The sequence below is a fragment of the Budorcas taxicolor genome, chromosome 1 (genome assembly GCF_023091745.1).
Source record: "Budorcas taxicolor isolate Tak-1 chromosome 1, Takin1.1, whole genome shotgun sequence".
NCBI classification, from domain to species: domain Eukaryota; kingdom Metazoa; phylum Chordata; class Mammalia; order Artiodactyla; family Bovidae; genus Budorcas; species Budorcas taxicolor.
This window is the reverse complement of record NC_068910.1, coordinates 194,021,132-194,041,788: the sequence shown is the minus strand read 5'-3', so window position 1 is coordinate 194,041,788 and position 20,657 is coordinate 194,021,132.

Below are 20,657 nucleotides of genomic sequence, written 5' to 3'. Positions count from 1 at the left end.
CCTGGAATGTGAGCCTCCCCCCAGATGGTAGGTGTCCAATATGCTACTTGGGAAGAACAGAGAAATAGCTCCAGAAAGGATGTAGAGGCTGGGTCAAAGCAGAAACGATGCTCAGTTGTGGATGTGTCTGGTGGTAAAAGTAGTCAGATGCTGTAAAGAACAACATTGCGTAGGAACCTGGAATTTTAGGTCCATGAATCAAGGAAAATTGGACATGGTTAAGCAGGAGATGGCAGCAGTGAACATCAACATCTTAGAAATCAGAGAACTAAAATGGATGGGAATGGGCAAATTTAATTCAGATGACTGTTGTATCTACTACTGTGGGCAAGAATACCTTAGAAGATATGGAGTAGCCATCATCGTCAACACGGGAGTCCAAAATGCAATACTTGTGTGCAGTCTCAAAAATGAAAGAATGATCTCTGTTCATTTCCAAGCAAACCATTCAGTATCACAGTAAATCAAGTCTGTGTCCCAACCGCTGATGCTGAAGAAGCTGGAGTTGAACAGTTCTATGAAGACCTACAAGACCTTCTAGAACTAACACCAAAAAAGATGCTCTTTTCATCATAGGGGATTGGAAAGCAAAAGTAGAAAGTAAGAGATACCTGGAGTAATAGGCAAGTTTGGCCTTGGAGTACAAAATGAAACAGGGCAAAGGCTAACAGAGTTTTGTCAAGAGAACACACTGGTCATAGCAAACTCCCTTTTCCAACAACACAAGGGATGACTCTACACATGGACATCCCCAGATGGTCAATGCTGAAATCAGACTGATTAAGTTTTTGCAGCCAAAGATGGAGAAGCTCTATACAGTCAGCAAAAACAAGAGTTGGAACTGACTGTGGCTCAGATTATGAGCTCTTTATTTCAAAATTCCACATTAAATTGAAAAAGTAGGGAAAACCACTAGGCTATTCAGATATGCCCTAAATCAAATCCCTTGATTATACAGTGGAGGTGACAAATAGATTCAAGGGATTAGACATGGTAACAGAGTGCCTGAAGGACTGTGGATGGAGGTTCATAACATTGTACAGGAGGCAATAAACAAAACCATCCGCCAAAGAAAAAGAAATGCAAGAAGGCAAAGTGATTGTCTGAGAAGGCTTTACAAATAGCTGAGGAAAGGAGAAAAGTGAAAAGCAAGGGGAAAAGGGAGAGATATACCCAACTGGATGCAGAGTTCTAGAGAATAGCAAGGTGAGATAAGGCCTTCTTTAGTGAACAGTGCAAACAAATAGAAGAAAACAAAAGAATGGGAAAGGCTAGAGATCTCTTCAAGAAAATTGGAGATGTCAAGGGAACATTTCATGCAAAGATGGGCATGATAAAGACTGGCTTGATAGGTAAGGACCTAACAGAAGCAGAAGATATTAAGAAGAGTTGGCAAGATTACATAGAAGAACTATACAAAAAAGATCTTAATGACCTGGATAACCACGATGGTCTGGTCACTCACCTAGAGCCAGACATCCTGGAGTGTGAAGTCAAGTGGGCCTCAGGAAGCATTATGACAAACAAAGCTAGTGGGGGTGATGAAATTCCAGCAGAGCTATTTAAAATCCTAAAAGATGATGATGTTAAAGTGCTTCACTCAATATGTCAGCAAATTTAGAAAACAGCGGTGGCCACAGAACTGGAAAAGATCAGTGTTCATCCCAGTCCCAAAGAAAGGCAATGCCAAAGAATGTTCAAACTACTGCACAATTGTACTCATTTTACATGCTAGCAAAGTAATGCTCAAAATTCTCCAAGCTAAACTTCAGCAGTATGTGAATCAAGAACTTCCAGATGTTCAAGGTAGATTTAGAAAAGGCTGAGGAACTAGAGATCAAATTGCCAACATCAGTTTGGTCATAGAGAAAGCAAGGGGTTTCCAGAGAAGCATCTACTTCTGCTACATTGACTATGCTAAAGCCTTTGACTGAGTGGATCACAGCAAACTGTGGAAAATTGTTGAAGAGATGGGAATATCAGATCACCCTTACTTGTCTCCTAAGACATGTTTGAGGGTCAAGAAGCAGCAGTTAGAAGCAGATATGAAACAATGGAATGGTTCAAAATTGGGAAAGGAGTATGTCAAGGCTGTATATTGTCATCCTGCTTATTTAACTTATGTGCGGAGTAAGTACATCATATGAAACGTTGGGTTGGATGAAGCCCAAGCTAGAATCAAGATTGGTGGGAGAAATGTGAACAACCTCTGATATGCAGATGACACCACACTAATGGCAGAAAGTAAAGAGGAACTAAAGAGCCTCTTGATGAAAGTGAAAGAAGAGAATGAAAAATGCTAGCTTAAAACTCAACATTGACAAAACAAAGATGGCATCTGGTCTTATCACATCATGGAAAATAGATGGGGAGAAAGTGGAAACAGTGACATATTTTATTTTCTTGGGCTCCAAAAATCACTGCTGACAGTGACTGCAGCCATGAAATTAAAAGATACTTGCTCCTTGGAAGGAAAACTATGACAAACCTAGACAGCACATTAAAAAGAAGAGACATCACTTTGCTGACAAAAGTCTGTCTAGTCAAAGCTATGGTTTTTCCAGTAGTCATGTATGGATGTGAGAGTTGCTCAGAGGGCTTAGCACCAAAGAATTGATGCTTTCTAATTGTGGTGCTGGAGAAGACTCTTGGGAGTCCCTTGGACTGCAAGGAGACTAAACCAGTCAATCCTGAAGGAAATCAACCCTAAATATTCATTGGAATGATTGATGCTGAAGCTGAAGTTACAATACTTTAGCTACCTGATGCAAAGAGCTGACTTATTGGAAAAGACCCTGGTGCCAGGAAAGATTGAAGGCAAAAGAACGGGGTGACAGAGGATGAGATAGTTAAATAGCATCACTGACTCAATGGACATGACTATGAGGAAACTGTGGGAGATGGTGAAGAACAGGGAAGCCTGGCAAGCTGCAGTTCGTGGGGTCACAGAGTCAGACATGACTTAGTTGTGTTGTTCATACCACTGAACAACAGCGAGTGGTATGAAGTGGAATCTCATTGTAGTTTTGATTTGCATTTGCTAGTGACTAGTGATGTTCAACACCTTTTCATATGCTTATTGGTCATTTGTATATCTTCTTTAGAAAAATGTATACTCAGTTCCTTTGCCTAGGTTTTAATTGGGTTCTTTGCCTTTTTATTGTTGAGTTGCAAGGGTACTTTTTATATTTTCGAGGAAATTCTCTTATCAGATACATTATTTGCAAATATTTTCTTTTATTCCTTGGGTTGTCGTTTTTAAACTTTTTATGTTGTATTGAGGGGATAGCTAATTAACAAACAACATGGTAATAGTTTCAGGTAAACAGCAAAGGGACTCAGCCGTACATATACATATATCCATTGACCCCCAAAGTCCCGTCCCATCTAGGCTGCCACATACCATTGAGCAGAGTTCCATGTAGTATACAGTTGGTCCTTGTTGGTTATCCATTTTAAATATAGCAGTGTGTACATGTCCATTCCCCAATCCTTCTCCATGGGCTGTCTTTTTATTTATATTTTCTCCATGTTTTCGTTTGAAGCACAAAAGCTTTTAATTTTGATTTAGTTTATTTCCCTATTTTTTCTTTTATCACTTTTATTTTTCTAGTGTCATATCTAAATTGAGCAAACATTTGAATAGTTTCTTTTTTATGTTTAAACACTTATTATCAATATTAGAAAATATTTTGAAAACACTATGCTAAAGCCTTTGACTGTGGGGATCACAACAAACTGTGGAAAATTCTTAAAGAGGTGGGAATACCAGACCACCTTACCTGCCTCCTGAGAAACCTGTATGCAAGTCAAGAAGCAACAGTTAGAACTGGACATGGAACAATGGACTGGTTCAAAATTGGGAAAGGAGTATGTCAAGGCTGTATATTGTCACCCTGCTTATTTAACTTAAATACAGAGTACATCATTCGAAATGCTGGGCTGGATGAAGCTGAAGCTGGAATCAAGATTGCTGGGAGAAATATCAATAACCACAGGTGATATCACCCTTATGGCAGAAAGTAAAGAGGAACTAAAGAGCCTCTGATGAAAGTGAAAGAGGAGAGTGAAAAAGCTGGCTTAAAACTCAACATTCAAAGAACTAAGATCATGGCATCTGGTCCCATCACTTCATGGCAAATAGATGGGGAAACAATGGAAACAGTGAGAGACTTTATTTTCTTGGACTCCAAAATCACTGTAGATGGTGACTGCAGCCATGAAATTAAAGGACGCTTGCTCCTTGGAAGAAAAGCCGTGACAGAAATAGACAGCATATTAAAAAGCAGAGACACTACTTTGTCAACAAAGGTCTGTATGCTCAAAGGTATGATTTTTCCAGTAATCATATATGGATGTGAGAACTGGACCAGCTGAGTGCTGAAGAATTGATGCTTTTGAACTGTGGTGTTGGAGAAGACTCTTGAGAGTCCCTTGGACTGCAAGGACATCAAACCAGTCAATCCTAAAGGAAATCAATGCTGAATATTCACTGGAAGGACAGATGCTGAAGCTGAAGCTCCGATACTTTCGCCACCTGGTGCAAAGAGCCGACTCCTTAGAAAAGGCCGTGATGCTGGGAAAGATTGAAGGCAGGAGGAGAAGGGAATGACAGAGGACAAGATGGTTGGACGGCTCACCGACTCAATGGCCATGAGTTTGAGCAAGCTCTGGGAGATGGTGAAAGACAGGGAAGCCTGGCGTGTTGCAGTCCATGGGGTCACAAGACTGAGCAACTGCATAACAACAACAGTCTAAAACACCTCATTTATGTAAGCTGTTTGTTTTTAAATTTAAATTTAAGAGTATTTTTCTTTCCAAATTTTTGAGATGAATTTGTTATGTAATGCTGTGAAAATTTAAGGATGTAAAGTGTATTATTTTGGTACATTTATATATTATAGGGTTGTGATTATAATGATATTTATCATATTACATATTTATAGTACAGTATTATCTATTGAAAGTGAAGGTGTTAGTGGCTCAGTTGTGTCCAACTCTTTGTGACCCCATGGAGCCTACCAGGCTCTTCTATCCATGGAATTCTCCAGGCAGGAATACTGGAGTGGATTGCCATTCCCTTCTCCAGGGGATCTTCCCGACCCAGGGATCAACCCCAGGTCTCTTGCATTGCAGGCATATTCTTTAATGTCTACACCACCAGGGAAGCCAATTGAGTAGCTTCTGAACTACTCTTCCCGGCCTGCCATCTTCACATCTCTCTTTTTCATTATAATCAAGGTGATCATTTTAAAAGAAAAATTTATCAGTCATTTCCTATTTTAAATTCTTAGTTGGCTTTCAGTGACTTCCTATTGCTTTCAGGAAAAGTTCAAAATCTGTTTCATGGCAAGAAGGCTCTCAGTGACATGAACTTGCCTATCCTATACACTGCTGCCCTTCCCTATACACTGCTGCCCTTCTTCTAGCCCTAGCTGAATCATGACTCTTGTTAATTTTCTCTCTTTTCTCATCAGGACCAGTGATTCTATATATGTGAAAGAGAGTAACATTGTGGAGAGATGAAATTACATAGGACCCTGACAGCATGAGAAAATGCCTTCAAAATGGCCTTTGTGTAATAAAAATAATATTCGGTCCTGGAAATCCCAAGTGTGTGCTAATAAGGAATGAGTTTATTTCAAAGGCGAAATCTGCCTTAGATGGTGATCCGAATGACTTCTTATCAACTTGAATGCCTTTTCCTGTGCAGTGTGCAGTTACTCTCAGGGTGAACACTTCTGAACTCCCTGGGAGAGCTGAAGCCTTCTCTGGTTTCCTCGTAATTCAATTTAAGCAACGCTGTCATAGCATCTGCAGCCTGAAGCTGTTTCCCACCCAGATATCACAGTTCAGGATAGATGTAGAGGAGGCAGGGAGAGGGAACATACAGCATATGTCCCCAGTCTTTCTTCTTGGGCACTGGGGAAATGGGAGGAGGGAGTTAAATGCTGTAAAGTTCAGAAAGCAGCCATACCAGGTTCACTTAATTCTTGCAACAACCTGGTGAGGTAGGTATTATACCCATTTAGGTAGAGTGCTGGGCTTCCCTGGTGGTGCTAGTGGTAAAGAACCTGCCTCCTAATGCAGGAAATGTAAAGGATGAGCGTTTGATCCCTGGGTTGGGAAGATCCCCTGGAGGAGGGCATGGCAACCGACTCCAGTATTCTTGCCTGGAGAATCCCAGGGACAGAGGAGCCTGGCGGGCTACAGCCCATAAGGTTGCAAAGAGGCGGACGTGACTGAAGTGACTTAACATTGACGCACACAGGTAGGAGGCTATCTCTTCTGGCTACACAGATTCTGCTTTCTGACCACTAGTAGCTCCATCTGAGAGCACGAGAACATTAACAGCGCCCATCTTGCCCCACGCTCCTCTGGCCCAGGGTGCCATCATTGAATCCACTGTAGACTGGCAGGTAGGGGGAATGTTTGGTCAGGTCAGGGGTCCTCTCTTAGAGCTGTCTTTCAGGGCATCTCTCTACCTTCTTAAGAAGTTTCTTTTTCCAGCTCTTTGTTCTTGTGCCTGCTGTATGATACTGGCTTCCACTCTCTTTGGTGAGGGACAAGATAACCTAGAGGGTCTGATTTCCACGTTTGTTTTTCTCTACCCTCTTTTATAGTTTCTTCCTTGTTTGACAGTGTCTAGATTTGGGGATATAGTGCTGGACAGGCACGAATTCTGATACCTGCTTTGTCTCTTCCTTCCTTTTTTCTCCCAGCATTGTTTGTTGAAAACGTTTTGTTTCTCTATCCAGTTACCATGGCATCTTTGTCAAAAATCAATTGGCTGTGTATATGTGCATCTATCTTTGAACTTTCTATTCTGTTCCTTGATCTATATGTCTATATGCCAGTGCCATTCTGCCTTGATTACTGTAGTTTCCTAGTGAGTCTTGAAGTTAGGAAGTGTAAGTCCTCCAAATGTGTTCTCTTTTTCAGAATTGTTTGACTATTCCAGGTCATTCTGCATCTCTAAATTTTAGAGTCGATTTGGCAAATTATTTTTTCAAGTCCTGCTTGGGTTTTGATTGAGATTGTTTTGAATCTATAAACCAATTTGGGGACACTTTCCATCTTAACAAGATTGAGACTTCTGATCTATGAACATGGGATATCTCTTCATTTATTTACATTTTATCACTTGTTGTAAATATTGTACATGTAAATGTTTTTGGTTTTGCTAATTGAATGCTTCCTGTTTTTATGTGGGGAAGGGAAAGGTTAGAAAGTAATGCTCTCGCTGATGCTGCCATCTTCCCCAAATCTCTTTTACTAACTACTTGAGGATAATGCTTAATTCATTTATTTTCATTCCTTTTACATTGCAAATATAAGCATTTTTGACTATGAGTTTTCCATTAAGCACTGTTTTAGCTGTATTTGACAAATTTTGATGCATAGTATTTTTGGTATCCTTCAGTTCAAAATATTGTCTGTTTTCTCTTGGAACTTCTTTAATCCACTGGTTATTTCAAAATACATTTCTTGATTTCCAAACATAGGTTTTAGAGTTTGTTTTTATTTTTACTGATTATAATTTAATTGAATATAGTTAGAGAATGCACTGCTATAATTTCAGTACTTTTCAATTTGTTGAGACTTATTTTATGGTCCAGTATGTTAGTTTTATCATTGTTTTGTGTATACTTGAAAGTAAATTTTATTCTACAGATCTTGGGTGTAGTATTATGTAATTCTCCATTAGTTAAGTGTTGTTAACATACATTTATCCTTACTAATTTTTATTTATTTTATTTATTTTATTTTATTTTATTTTTTAAGTTTTTTATTTTTTTAATTTTAAAATCTTTAATTCTTACATGTGTTCCCAAACATGAACCCCCCTCCCACCTCCCTCCCCATAACATCTCTGTGGGTCATCTCCATGCACCAGCCCCAAGCATGCTGTATCCTGCGTCAGACAGACTAGCGATTCAATTCTTACATGATAGTATACATGATAGAATGCCATTCTCCCATATCATCCCACCCTCTCCCTCTCCCTCTGAGTCCAAAAGTCCGTTATACACAGCTGCGTCTTTTTTCCTGTCTTGCATACAGGGTCGTCATTGCCATCTTTCTAAATTCCATATATATGTGTTAGTATACTGTATTGGTGTTTTTCTTTCTGGCTTACTTCACTCTGTATAATCGGCTCCAAATCTGCTTCTTTTAACAGCTGCCAATTATCAAATCTCTCATTTTGAGACTTTGTCTCTTTTGCTTGTAGATGTGTCCATATTTGCTTTGTATTTTTGAGGGCATGTTATCAAGTGTGTGCAAATTTAGAATTATTTTATCTTTCTGATGAGCTGAACCTTTTGTCACCTTGAGCTGGCTCTCTTATCTTCTAGTAATGCTTTTTGCCTTAAAATTTTGACTGACTAATAATAGTGTAGAATGCTGCTTCTTTAGCTTATTCATTGCATAGTGTGTTTTTCTGTTCTTTAACTTATAAGCTTTATATATTAGTTTATTTGGCCTGCTTTAAGAAGATATCATAGACTGACTGGTTTATACACAACAGGAATTTCTCATGGTTTATGAAGTCCAGGATCATGGAACAGATTAGATGTTGTGATGAGGGCCTGACTCCTCAGTAGATGGTTGTCTTCTCACTATAACTTCATATGGTAGAAGTCTCTGTGGGGCCTCTTTCAAAGGGAATACTTTTTATAAAGGCAGAGCCCTCATGACCCAATCACTTCCTAAATGCCCCACCTCCTAATACCATCACTTTTCAACATTAATTTTGGGGGTACACAAACATTTAAACCATAGCCCCTTTCTATATACCTCTGTTTTATGTATTTCTCTTTTTATTTAAAATTTTTTAAAAATGGAAGTAAAATTGATATACAGTGTTGTGTTAGTTTTAGGGGTACAACAAAGTGATGCCATTAAGTGTGCTTATATACCTATTTTTTTCAGATTTTTTGCTTATAGGTTATTACAAAATACTGAGTATAGTTAGTTCCCTCTGCTAGACAGTATGTCCTTGTGGTTATCTGTTTTATATATAGTAGTGTATATATGCTAATTCCAAACTCCTAATTTCTCCCTCCTCCCCTATGTTTCTCTTTTTAAGCAGATATGTTTCAGTTAGTTAAAAGAATACTTCTGATAATCTTTTAGTTGGAATGTTTAGTCCATTTACATTTAATGTCTTTAAGTCTGTATGTATTTTACTATACGCTTTCTATTTGTCCCACATGAGGTTTCTTGTTTCTTTTTTCCCTATTCTTGTCTTTCTCTTTGGGATTTACTTAATTATGCCATTCCCCCCTGCCCCCCCCCACCCCCGCCCTGGCCTGTTCCTTTAGAGGTTATCCTGTGGATTACAATGTGTAGTGTGCATTTATTTTTCTGGTCCCTAATGCTTGCTGCAGTGGAGGTTTGATACTTTCCAGGCACTTTGGTAGCTTTCCCTCAGCACTGTGCTTCATGCATCCCATGCATTATCTAATTTACTCCTCACGGCAGCCAAACGGGATAGGTATGATTGCAATCACTTTTGTGCTGAGGAAACTGAAGAAATGAGACTTAGGGAGGTTAAGTCATTTGATCAACACAATCTCTTGCTAAAAGATATTTTATCATGTTTTTTGAAGTATTATATTTCTTTCCACTATATCCTAGAATCAAATAAGTTAGTATAGTAAATCATTTAGCTTGTCAATGAAAGTTGCTCAGTTAATGTTAATTCCATGTCAATTGAAACAAAAACAGCCATAAAGGAACCAAACGCAAAGACTGATAACCTCTTGCTCCTGAGAGGTATTGTTTTTTTGAATGAATCTTTATTGGAGTATAGTTGCTTTACAATGTTGTGATAGTTTCTACTGTACAGAAAATAATCAGCCATGCACATGCATATGTCTCCTCCCTTTTGGACTTCCTTCCCACTCAGGTCACCACAGTATATTGAGTAGAGTTCCCTGTGTTGTACAGAATGTTCTCTCTCTCACTATTTTATTTAATGGTATCAAAACAAAAATAAACAAATGGGACCTAATTAAACTTAAATGATTTTGCATAATGAAGGAAACTATAAGCAAGGTGAAAAGATAGCATTCAGAATGGGAGAAAATAATAGCAAACAAAACAACTGATGAAGAATTAATCTCCAAAGTATACAAGCAGCTCATGCAGCTCAATACTAGAAAAATGAACAGTTCAATCAAAAAATGGGCAAAAGACATAAACAGATATTTCTCCAAAGAAGACATGCAGATGGCTAATAAACACATGAAAAGATGTTCAACATCACTCATTATTAGAGAAATGCAAATCAAAACCACAATGAGATATCATCTCACACGGGTCAGAATGGCCATCATCAAAAACTCTACAAAGAATAAATGCTGAAGAGGGTGTGGAAAAAAGAAATACTGGGACATTTCTCCAAAGAAGACATACGGATGGCTAACAAACACATGAAAAGATGCTCAACATCACTCATTATTAGAGAAATGCAAATCAAAACCACAATGAGGTACCACTTCAAACCAGTCAGAATGTCTGCCATCCAAAAATCTGCAAGCAATAAATGCTGGAGAGGGTGTGGAGAAAAGGGAACCCTCCTACACTGTTGGTGGGAATGCAAACTAGTACAATCACTATGGAAAACAGTGTGGAGATTCCTTAAAAAATTGCAAATAGAACTGCCATATGACCCAGCAATCCCACTGCTGGGCATACACACCGAGGAAACCAGAATTGAAAGAGACACATGTACCCCAGTGTTCATTGCAGCACTGTTTATAATAGCCAGGACATGGAAGCAACCTAGATGTCCATCAGCAGATGAATGGATAAGCAAGCTGTGGTACATATACACAATGGAGTACTACTCAGCCATTAAAAAGAATACATTTGAATCAGTTCTGATGAGATGGATGAAACTGGAGCCGATTATACAGAGTGAAGTAAGCCAGAAAGAAAAACACCAATACAGTATATTAACACATATATATGGAATTTAGAAAGATGGCAATGATGACCCTGTATGCAAGACAGCAAAAAAGACACAGATGTGTATAGCGGACTTTTGGACTCAGAGGGAGAGGGAGAGGGTGGGATGATTTGGGAGAATGGCATTGAAACATGTATACTATCATCTAAGAATCAAATCACCAGTCTATGTCTGATGCAGGATACAGCATGCTTGGGGCTGGTGTGCGGGGATGACCCAGAGGGATGTTGTGGGGAGGGAGGTGGGAGGGGTGTTCATGTTTGGGATTGCATGTACACCCGTGGTGGATTCATGTCCATGTATGGCAAAACCAATACAGTATTATAAAGTAAAATAAAGTAAAAATAAAAAGTTAAAAAAAAAAAGAAATACTGGTTTAACCAATTGTTTTTAAAACAAGGCAGGAAATAAATAAGAGAATACCTTGGTAGGGGAATAAATGTGCTTCATTGATGCAAGAGCTCCACAAGCCTTCTTTGGGGTGGGGATGCCAAGGGGAAGAGGACACAGCTCCTGGTGTGGAGAACTGTGCTTCAAGCCCAGCCCTCTAATGCAGGGGGCATTTACTGGAGGGAGCTCTACCCACATGCTCTCATTGAATCCTGACACAAACCTTATGGAGCAGATTGTTTTCCTTTCAGATTAAGAATCCAAGGCCCAAGGGAGGATAGAAATATGTATATGTATGGCTGAATCCCTTTGGTGTTCACCTGAAGCTTGTTCACAACATTGCTAATAGGCTATATCCCAATACAAAATAAAAAGTAAAAAAAAAAAAAAAAAGAAGCTCTGAGATTCTTAGCCTCTTCTGCATGTGAAGATATAACAAAGAAATTGGAGAAGGAAATGGCAACCCACTCCGGTACTCTTGCCTGGAAAACCCCATGGACAGAAAAGCCTGGTAGATTACAATCCATGTGGTCGCAGAGTCGGACACAACTGAGCGACTTCACTTCACTTCAGAGGGTCCTTACCCAAACATTGTTACTGTTCATTGTTCAGTCACTCAGTCATGTTGACTCTGCAACTCCATGGACTGCAGCATGCCAGGCTTCCCTGTCCTTCATTATCTCCCTGAGTTTGCTCAAACTCATGTCCATTGAGTCAGTGATGCCATCCAACCATCTCATCCTCTGTTGTCCCCTTCTTCTTCTGCCCTCAACCTTTCCCAGCATCAGGGTCTTTTCCAATGAGTTGGCTCTTTCTATCAAGTGGTCGAAGTATTGAAGGTGGAACTTCAGCATCAACATCAGTCCTTCCAGTGAATATTCAGGGTTGATTTCTTTTAGGATTGACTGCTTTGATCTTCTTGCTGTCCAAGGGGCTCTCAAGATTCTTCTCCAGCACCACAATTTGAAGGCATCAATTCTTCAAAGCTCTGCCTTGTTTATGGTCCAGTTCTCACATCTGTACATGACTATTGGAAAAACCGTAGCTTTGACTATATGGACCTTTGTCAGCAAAGTGATGTCTCTGCTTTTTAATATAATGTCTAGGTTTGTTTTAGTTTTCCTCAAGGAGAAGACTCTTTTAATTTCAATTACTGCTGGAAGTGATTTTGGCCATGCTGGTACCCCAATCTTAGGTTTCTAGTCTGTTATTTATAGGCTAAAAAAAAAAGAATCCAAGGCCCAAGAGTGCTAATCAGTTGTTTACTTCCCTTTTCTGTAGGCCCTGTCCAGCTGGTCTGATTGGTTTTTCCAAATGCCTGCTGACACCTGTGCCTGCCATCAGAGTCGGGGTAGGATCTGGGCTAATTGTAGAAGCTTCCCTGGCTTCTGTTTCTATGTGTATAGAGGCAGAGTATCTTTTTGCTCTGAACCCACTGCCCTGGGAATGGACATGACAACTGGACAGTCAGCTTTTTGTGATTGCTTGTGGCTGGAATAAACCAGTTGTGTGAGTGCATCCCAGGGCTTTCCCAATAAACCAGTTGTGTGAGTGCATCCCAGGGCTTTCCCAGGCAAGCAGAGCCCTTCATTACCTGATGGTGCTGGTTCCTGTCCAGAATCGCTCCATTGTCTTAGTAGCTTCAAACTTGGAGATGAATTCCCTGTGAAAACCAGGCTGTGTCACCGGTCTGCAAAAAGCTCCCATAGCCTACCCGGCTCCCTGCTTTCACAGCAGGGCTTCTCCCATGCTGCTGTCATCTGACTAATCTTTATGTTTTCCTTCATGCTGTGGGCTCCTTGGGGACACAGACTAAGTCATTGTCATCCTGACCTGGGGCCTGGAAGTGACCCATAAATATTTCTTGGATGAACTGAATGAGCTTGAGCCCCAGTCCTGTGGCCTGAAGGTCCTTTAAGTTCCCAGTCTTGTCACCCACTTGCTGAGGTTTAAACAGCCTCCTGGGCAGCCTTTCTTGCCCACTCCAGCCCTTCTGATCCTAGAGTTGGCACTGTGTGGCCCGCTGGGTCTCCTAGCGCAGGCTTTGTGTATTTTCTGCTGTTTCAGCTTATGTGTGGCTGTCAAGGCATCTCTGGCCCCGACTGTGCCATGTGGTCCTTCCCAGTCTAACTCACTTGCTTTTATTTATTTATTTTGGGGTGTGCTGGGTCTTCATTGCTGCATGCAGGCTTTCTCTAGTTGTGGCGAGTGGGGTGACCCTTGTGGTGCACAGGCTTCTCATTGTGGTGGCTTCTCTTGTTGCAGAGCGTGGGCACTAGGGCGCTCAGGCTTCAGTAGCTTCGGCTCGTGGGCTCTAGAGCACAGGCTTAGTAGTTGTGGCGCTCGGGCTTAGTTGCCCCACAGCATGTGGGATCTTTCCAGACGAGGGATCGAAATGTCTGTGTCTCCTGCATTGATAGGCAGATTCCCAACCTCTGGACCTCCAGGGAAGTCCTAAACGCATTAGCTTTCAAAGCTCCAGTTCTCCAAAGCCAGACTTTTCATGGTCCTCTTCATCTTTTCACCAGCCAGCTCATAGACTGGTGATTTCTGGGCCACTCTCCACCTGGTCTGATCAGCTGGGCTGGTGGAGTCCTGTGGCCCACACCGTGGTGGCCCAGGTGGCAGAGGGAGCCTCAGGCTGCATCTCTTACCTGCCGACAGCCTCGGCACTTAGACTCAGGGCTGTTCACCTCCTTCACCAGCCTGAGGTCTGTGGAAGTGGGGCCCACATCTTGTTTACATCTGGATCCTCAGCGCTTGGTACCTGGCCTGGCCCACATCGACAGCCAGTGGTTTGAGAACTATGGCAGGGTGGGCCACATATTCTCCCGCTGGTTTCACAAAGACCCAAATTGCGGCTCGGCAGAAGAGTCGGCGTTTGACTGGTCCACCTGACTGTGAGCAGTCAGAGGCCCAGCTCTGATGTATAGGGCCTGGGCCTGGGACGTCTTTAGAAGTGGCAGCTATTGTTCAGGAAAATCTCATTGCTTGGTGTTGTAATATTTCTCAGTCCACACAGGTCCTGCCCTGCCTGTGGCTATGGGGCACAGGAAACCCCCTAGCCCAGGCTCTCCAGAACACAACTTGCATGGTGGAAGCAGCTGCCTTTCTCATAAACACTCCCCCTTTCACTCTGAAAATGTGCCTAGGAACTGCAAAGTTTTCTGTCTGCCACCTGCAGGGAGTGGAAGGGAGTGCCTGTCCTGAAACCAGATGGGCTGCTTCTACACTCACCCTCATCATCACCTAACCCCCAGACGGCCCAGACGGCATGTGAGAAGATTTGGGGGAGACCTTCCCAAGCACTTGTGCCTGCTCCCGGGCAGTTCTATTGCGAAAGAATCCCTCCTAGGTGGACCTGGTTGGAACTGCTGTCTCCTCAGGCCCAGAGGAGGAGGATCTGAAACTGGCTGTCCCCTGGGGATAAAGGTTTAGTGTGATTCCCTCCCAGGGGATTTGGATGGAGAGGGATGGCCTGGGGTAGTGGAAAGGGACAGAACGACAGGGCTTGAGCCTGGGCTCCGGGCAACTGAAGCACATCCCCCTCAGAACCTCAGTTTCTTCACTTAGGATTCTCCATCCTGTAAGGCTCTGTTCCCAGTTTCCCAACCTCTGGACCTCCAGGGAAGTCCTAAACTCACTAGCTTTTGAAGCTCCTGTTCTCCAAAGCCAGACTTTTCATGGCCCTCTTCATCTTTTCACCAACCATCTAGTAGACTGGTCATTTCTGGGCCACTCTGCACCTGGTCTGATCAGCTGGGCTGGGGGAGTCCTGTGGCCCACACCGTGGTGGCCCAGGTGGCAGAGGGAGCCTCAGGCTGCATCTCTTACCTGCTGACAGCCTCAGCACTCAGACTAGGGGTGGACCACCTCACGCCCTCTGGCCTCTGAGGTCAGTGCATAAGGCTGGGGAAAGGCGTGACAGGGCCCACTTCCAGGGTGGATGGAGGGTCCACTGTGAGAGTCCTCCTTGGAAGATGCAGACCGAGGGCCAGACCCCGTGCAGCACCCACTGTAGGATCACAGACTCCAGGAGCTCTGGGTGAAACCTGGAAGTCAAAGGGGTTCCTAGTGACATAAACCAAACCATTGTCCAGAAATATGTATCATCAACACACATCTATTGAGCACCTCCTGTGTGCAGCTGGGGAGAATGCAGCTCCAGAAACAGGCGCATAGGAAAAGCTGGGAACTGTATCAGGTAGGTGGTCAGGGTAGAAGGATTCAAAGTCAGAATGGAAGGGCAGGGGCTAGGCTTACTGGTGTTCCTCAGAGGCTGATTTCCATAGCAGCATTTGGGAGGGGCGACAAGCTAGAATGTGCAAGATTAGGAGGGTGCTGTCTGTGACCCAAGGATCAAGTGAGGACAAGTTGTACTAGGCTGGCCACTGTGGTGAATGGAAGGTGACAGGGCTAGGCGAGAAATCTGCGAATAGGACACGGGTCATGGTCGCTTGAGCAGAGAGGAGCAAGGGTGAGGACAGCCCGAAAGAAAATCCCTAGATGTTGTGTCTGGGTGTGGGGAGAGGGCAGGGCTGCTGGGTCCAGGTGGCTGGCCCTCCGTGAGAGCGTGTGGTGGGGGTGCTGAGAGTGCATGCTTTGGCCAGAGGGCGCCTGGGACACGTGTCAGTGCTGTCACAGGGCCCAAGTGAATGAATGCGGAGGCCTACCCACAACCCAGGACGGGGAGGCAGTGTGACAGAGTGGACCGCGGGGGCTTTGGTCTAGCCTCCCCGCACTGCTCTCAGCTGTGTGACCTCAGGAGCACTCCCTAACTTTTCTGAGCCTAACTGTAACATACCAGCTCCTTTTCCCGGACCTTGAGACCAAACTAGAGCTGCTGCAGCCTGGGTTACCAAAAAGAGGGCAGACAGAAAGGAGCCACAGGTGAACAGATCAAGAAACGATGAGATATATACAATGGAAAATTATTCAGCCTTAGAAAAGGAGGAGATCCTGCCATTTGCAACATTAATGAACCTGGAAGACATTATGCTAAGTGAAATAAATCAGTCACTGAAGGACAAATAGTGCATGATCTCCCTTATAGATAGAATTTTAAAAAGTTGATTTTATAGGAGCAGTGTGAAACAGTGCTTGCCAGAGGCAGGGACATAAAGGAAATGGGGAGGTGCAGGTCAAATGGTCCAAACCTGCAGTTCTGTAGGATGAATAAGACTAGAGATCTAACGTACAGCATGATGGCTATAGTTGATGATGCTGTATTGGGACTTCCCTGGTGGTCCAGTTGTTAAGATTCCAGGCTCTCACTGAAGGGGTACAGGTTTAATTCCTTGTGGGGGAACTAAAATTCCACATGCTGTGCTGTGCAGCCAAAAAAAAAAAAAAACTGTATTGAATACTGGAAATGGGCTAAGAGAGTAGATTTCAGGTGCTGTCACAGACAGACACCAGGAGATAACTGTGTGCGGAGGTGATATGTTAATTAGCTTGACTGTAGTAGCAGTCATTTTACTATGTATAACAAAGCATCATGTTGTACATCTTACGCACATACAGTTTTTATTTAAAAAATAAAAGAAGGGTGCCGTGGGGCTTCCCTTGTAGCTCAGCTGGTAAAGAATCCGCCTGCAATGCAGGAGACCCCAGTTCAATTCCTGGATTGGGAAGATACCCTGGAGAAGGGATAGGTTACTCACTCCAGTATTCTTGGGCTTCCCTGGTGGCTCAGCTGGTAAAGAATCCACCTGCAATGCAGGAGACATAGGTTCGATGCCTGGGTTGGGAAGATCCCTTGGAGAAGGGAGTGACTACCCACTCCAGTATTCTGGCCTAGAGAATTCCTTGGACTGTATATCTATGGGGTTGGAAAGAGTCGGACATAACTGAGCAACTTTCACTTCACATGGCCAGACTGAGCCCAGATTGGGCAGTCCCATTTCACAGACTGGAGAACTGAGGCCCTGGCAAGGCCTCCCTTCCCCACTGTGCAGCCACAGCCTACTCTGTCTCTGCTGGTAGATCCTCACGTGGTGCTGTTGGCAGCACCTGGCAGCCTTGTGGTGGCCGTTCCCACCCCCTATCAGCTGTTGACATACAAATGCCCTGGTAAGGAAAATATTTTCATTCTTTCATTACATCATTCTCAGGCTTAATCATATTTTTCTTTGTCTTTAAAAACAAGCTCCTGTGTGGTTTTCCATCTTCCTGCTGCTCTTCTAAGGACATTCTAGAACTGAGCCTCACTGGTACTTCATGCCTTTTATTGTTACTGCCCAGAGACTATTTTAGGGGGGCTTAGGTTGGGCGGGTGCTGATCCCCTCCCAGTGCTGTACCCCACATTTTACATCCAGAAATCTCATACCCATCTTGTTTCTACTCTGAGAGAAAAGTGTCACCTTGTGTAGCAGAAGAAACTGATGCTCAGAGAGGTTAAGTATCCTGCCCAAGGTCTCACAGCCTTTAGTGGTAAAGCCAGAGCTTGAAATGGGATTCCAGCCAATTTGATTTTCAAGTCAGGGATTATTCTGTGAATAAATGTGCTCTGCTGTTCCCCTGGCCAGGTCTCTGGCATTGACTGTCTGTGGTGACATAAAGCAAGTCCCTGAACATCTCTGTGTTCTCCTCACATCTGCTGGGTCAGACAACCCATGGTGAAAACAGAAGAGGATGACAGTGACTGCTGACTGACTATACGAGCTGTTTGTCAGTTCTCTGGGCAGCTGTTTACTGGGGGGCTGCTATGGGCCTGCTGAAGCTATAGTCTCCTCGCCAGGTTATGAATCCTATACCCCGCCTCCCCAACGGTGTCCCCACTGACTCGACACACAGAGGGGCTCTCCAGAGATGTGCCGGATGTTGGGTCTCAACTGCATATGCTGGAGCCACGTTGTAGAGGAAGGAAGAATCCGTAGAGGTGTTTTCTGGAAGCTGAGGGATTGCATGGGGGCGGAGGCGGGAAGAGAAGCCCCCATCCCAAATGAAGCCCTGCTGTGTGCTGGTTGCACGTGGGCCTGTTTGGCCTCCCCGCAGTCCTCTGGGGCCCTGGCACTGCTTTCACTTTACGGAAGGGGAAACAGCGGCGAGGTGACTGCAGGCTGCAGAGCCGGCAGGTATGGTGTGTGCGCTTAGATAAAGCAGGTCTGCGCACCGCTAGGGCCTGGCTTCCTCCACTCCCCTGTGGCTCCCCTCTTGCTCTCTGTCAGAACCTGAGAAACGGGGCATGGCCTCTCCAGAAGGACTCCGGGAACTTGGCTTCTGGTCTGTGATCACATCCCTGAGGGGTGGGAGGAGGTCAAATCACAGGCTCACAGGGGCGAGGGAGACGCACGCCTGGTCAGGCGGGGGTGTGGCGGTGGTGGTGCTCAAACCCTCAGGTCCCCGAATGCCTGCTTCCGTTCAGTCCTGCTCAGTTCATTCTGTCCAGTCTCCGGGGGGAGTGGTGTTGGGGTACCGTCAGCCACAGAGACACACAGATTTTAGGGAGGTGTAGGGGAATCCAGGCCTGGAAGCCCAGCTCCAGAGCAGCCCTCCCTCTGTGGTCTGGAGCACAGCCTGGCTCTCTCTGACCTCTATTTCCCCAGCGGGAAAGTGTGAGGTCGCATGGCCCAGTCCCTGGACTGATTTCACTGAGCTCCAGCTTCCTCCCCGATCCCTTCTGTGCTCCCTGACACCCCTCAGGCCTGGCCCTTCTCCCCACTTCCTGCCGAGCGCTCCTGTCTAGAGACAGGGTGGAACAGCAGAGAGCTGCCCTGTGCAACTGTGACCCTGCCCCCTAGAGCCCCCTCTATGTGGCTGGGGAACTAGAGGTGGGGGGAAAGTATCCTGTGGAGGGCGTGGTGGGGAGCCGGCTGTTATTTGCTGCACAGAGATTTGCTGGGCTACCTTCCCTCTCTGATTAGGGGAGCCCCAGGCCCTGCCCTCTACTTTGGGGTCTCCCCCACCCCAGAACTTTGGTTTTGACATGGCTGAGGATCAGCGCTGGGCCCCGTCCCAAGCTGGAAGAACTGTTGGTGGCAAGTGTGTGAACTCTACTATCTTCAGCCCTGCCCCTTTATTCTCAAGGTCCTTGGGTTGTGAAGCAAGGCCTGGGACCTTGACGGGCGAGATTAGCACCGGAGGGGGTGGCTCCCTCCCGCTTTCTGTGGTAGAAGGCGAGCGTGCTTCCTTTGCCCAGTGTCGGAGCTGTACTGCAGCTTGTAATTCCATCTTGGAGACCCTCACATGGACAGCGCCTGGACAGGGCCTGCCACAGAAGCAGCCCTGGGCTGATGAAGAGTTGGGAGTCAGTAGGCCTGCGTTTGATTATAGGTTCTGCCTCTCAATTCGCTGTGTGTGCTTTGGTAGGTTACTCGGCCCCTCTGGCTTCAGCTGCCTCTTCTTAAAATATGATAATCCTGCTTACCTCTAGGTGTTGCTGTGAAGTGAATTGGGCTGACGTGTATAAACATAATATGGGCCTATTGTGTAAAGGCAGATAGGCCTCCTATTTGGATCTCCTGTGTGTGATCTCCTTTTATGCATGCACACCCAGCTGCTTAGTGTTCACCCATTTATTCCGCGGGCACCCGTGTTCTCCCCTTAACCTAGAGCCTCAGTCAGGCTTTCCTTTTGTCTCTCCAGACCCTCAGTCCTCTTTATTCCTGCTGCCAGGGTCCTCCTCCAAGGAGGACTGGCCAATCAAATTCCCATCAGTTTGTGAATAACTGATAATATCTTAGAGTTTAGCTCTCCCATGGGTATTTGTATTTTAAAAGATTTTTTAAAAACTCTGCTTTCCCCAACTTTGAGTCTGACACATAGTAGATTCTCAGTAAAAGTTGGTTGATTAGATAAGTGAAAGGACCTGAACGATGTCCTAATGGATTTTTAGTTCTGTGCTCATGCATCCAGACTCTCTACAAACATTTATTTTGTGTGCCAGACATTGGGGATGTATTAGTGGATAAAACAGCTACAGTGCTACCCCCACCCCCCACGCCCCGCCATGGAGCTTTTGGTATAGTGGGGATAATCAGATAATAAGCAAACAAGTACATTTCTATTTATGAATTATAATCAATTCCTTGACAGAAATATTATTTTAGATTCTGTGATATGGTATAACAGGAGATCCTAATTAAACTGAGGGGATCCTGCTCCCACTTATGGGTAAGAATTTGGAAGACATTTCAGAGGAGCTAAACAGTCGGATGAGGAGTCAGGGCCAGATAGGAAAAATGTCTAAGCTTGCAGGCCTTCCTTGGCTCTGTGACTGTTCATCACAGGCCAAGGCCAAGGTCTGCATGGTGCCTGCATGAGCCTGCATGGTGCCCCTGCCTGCAC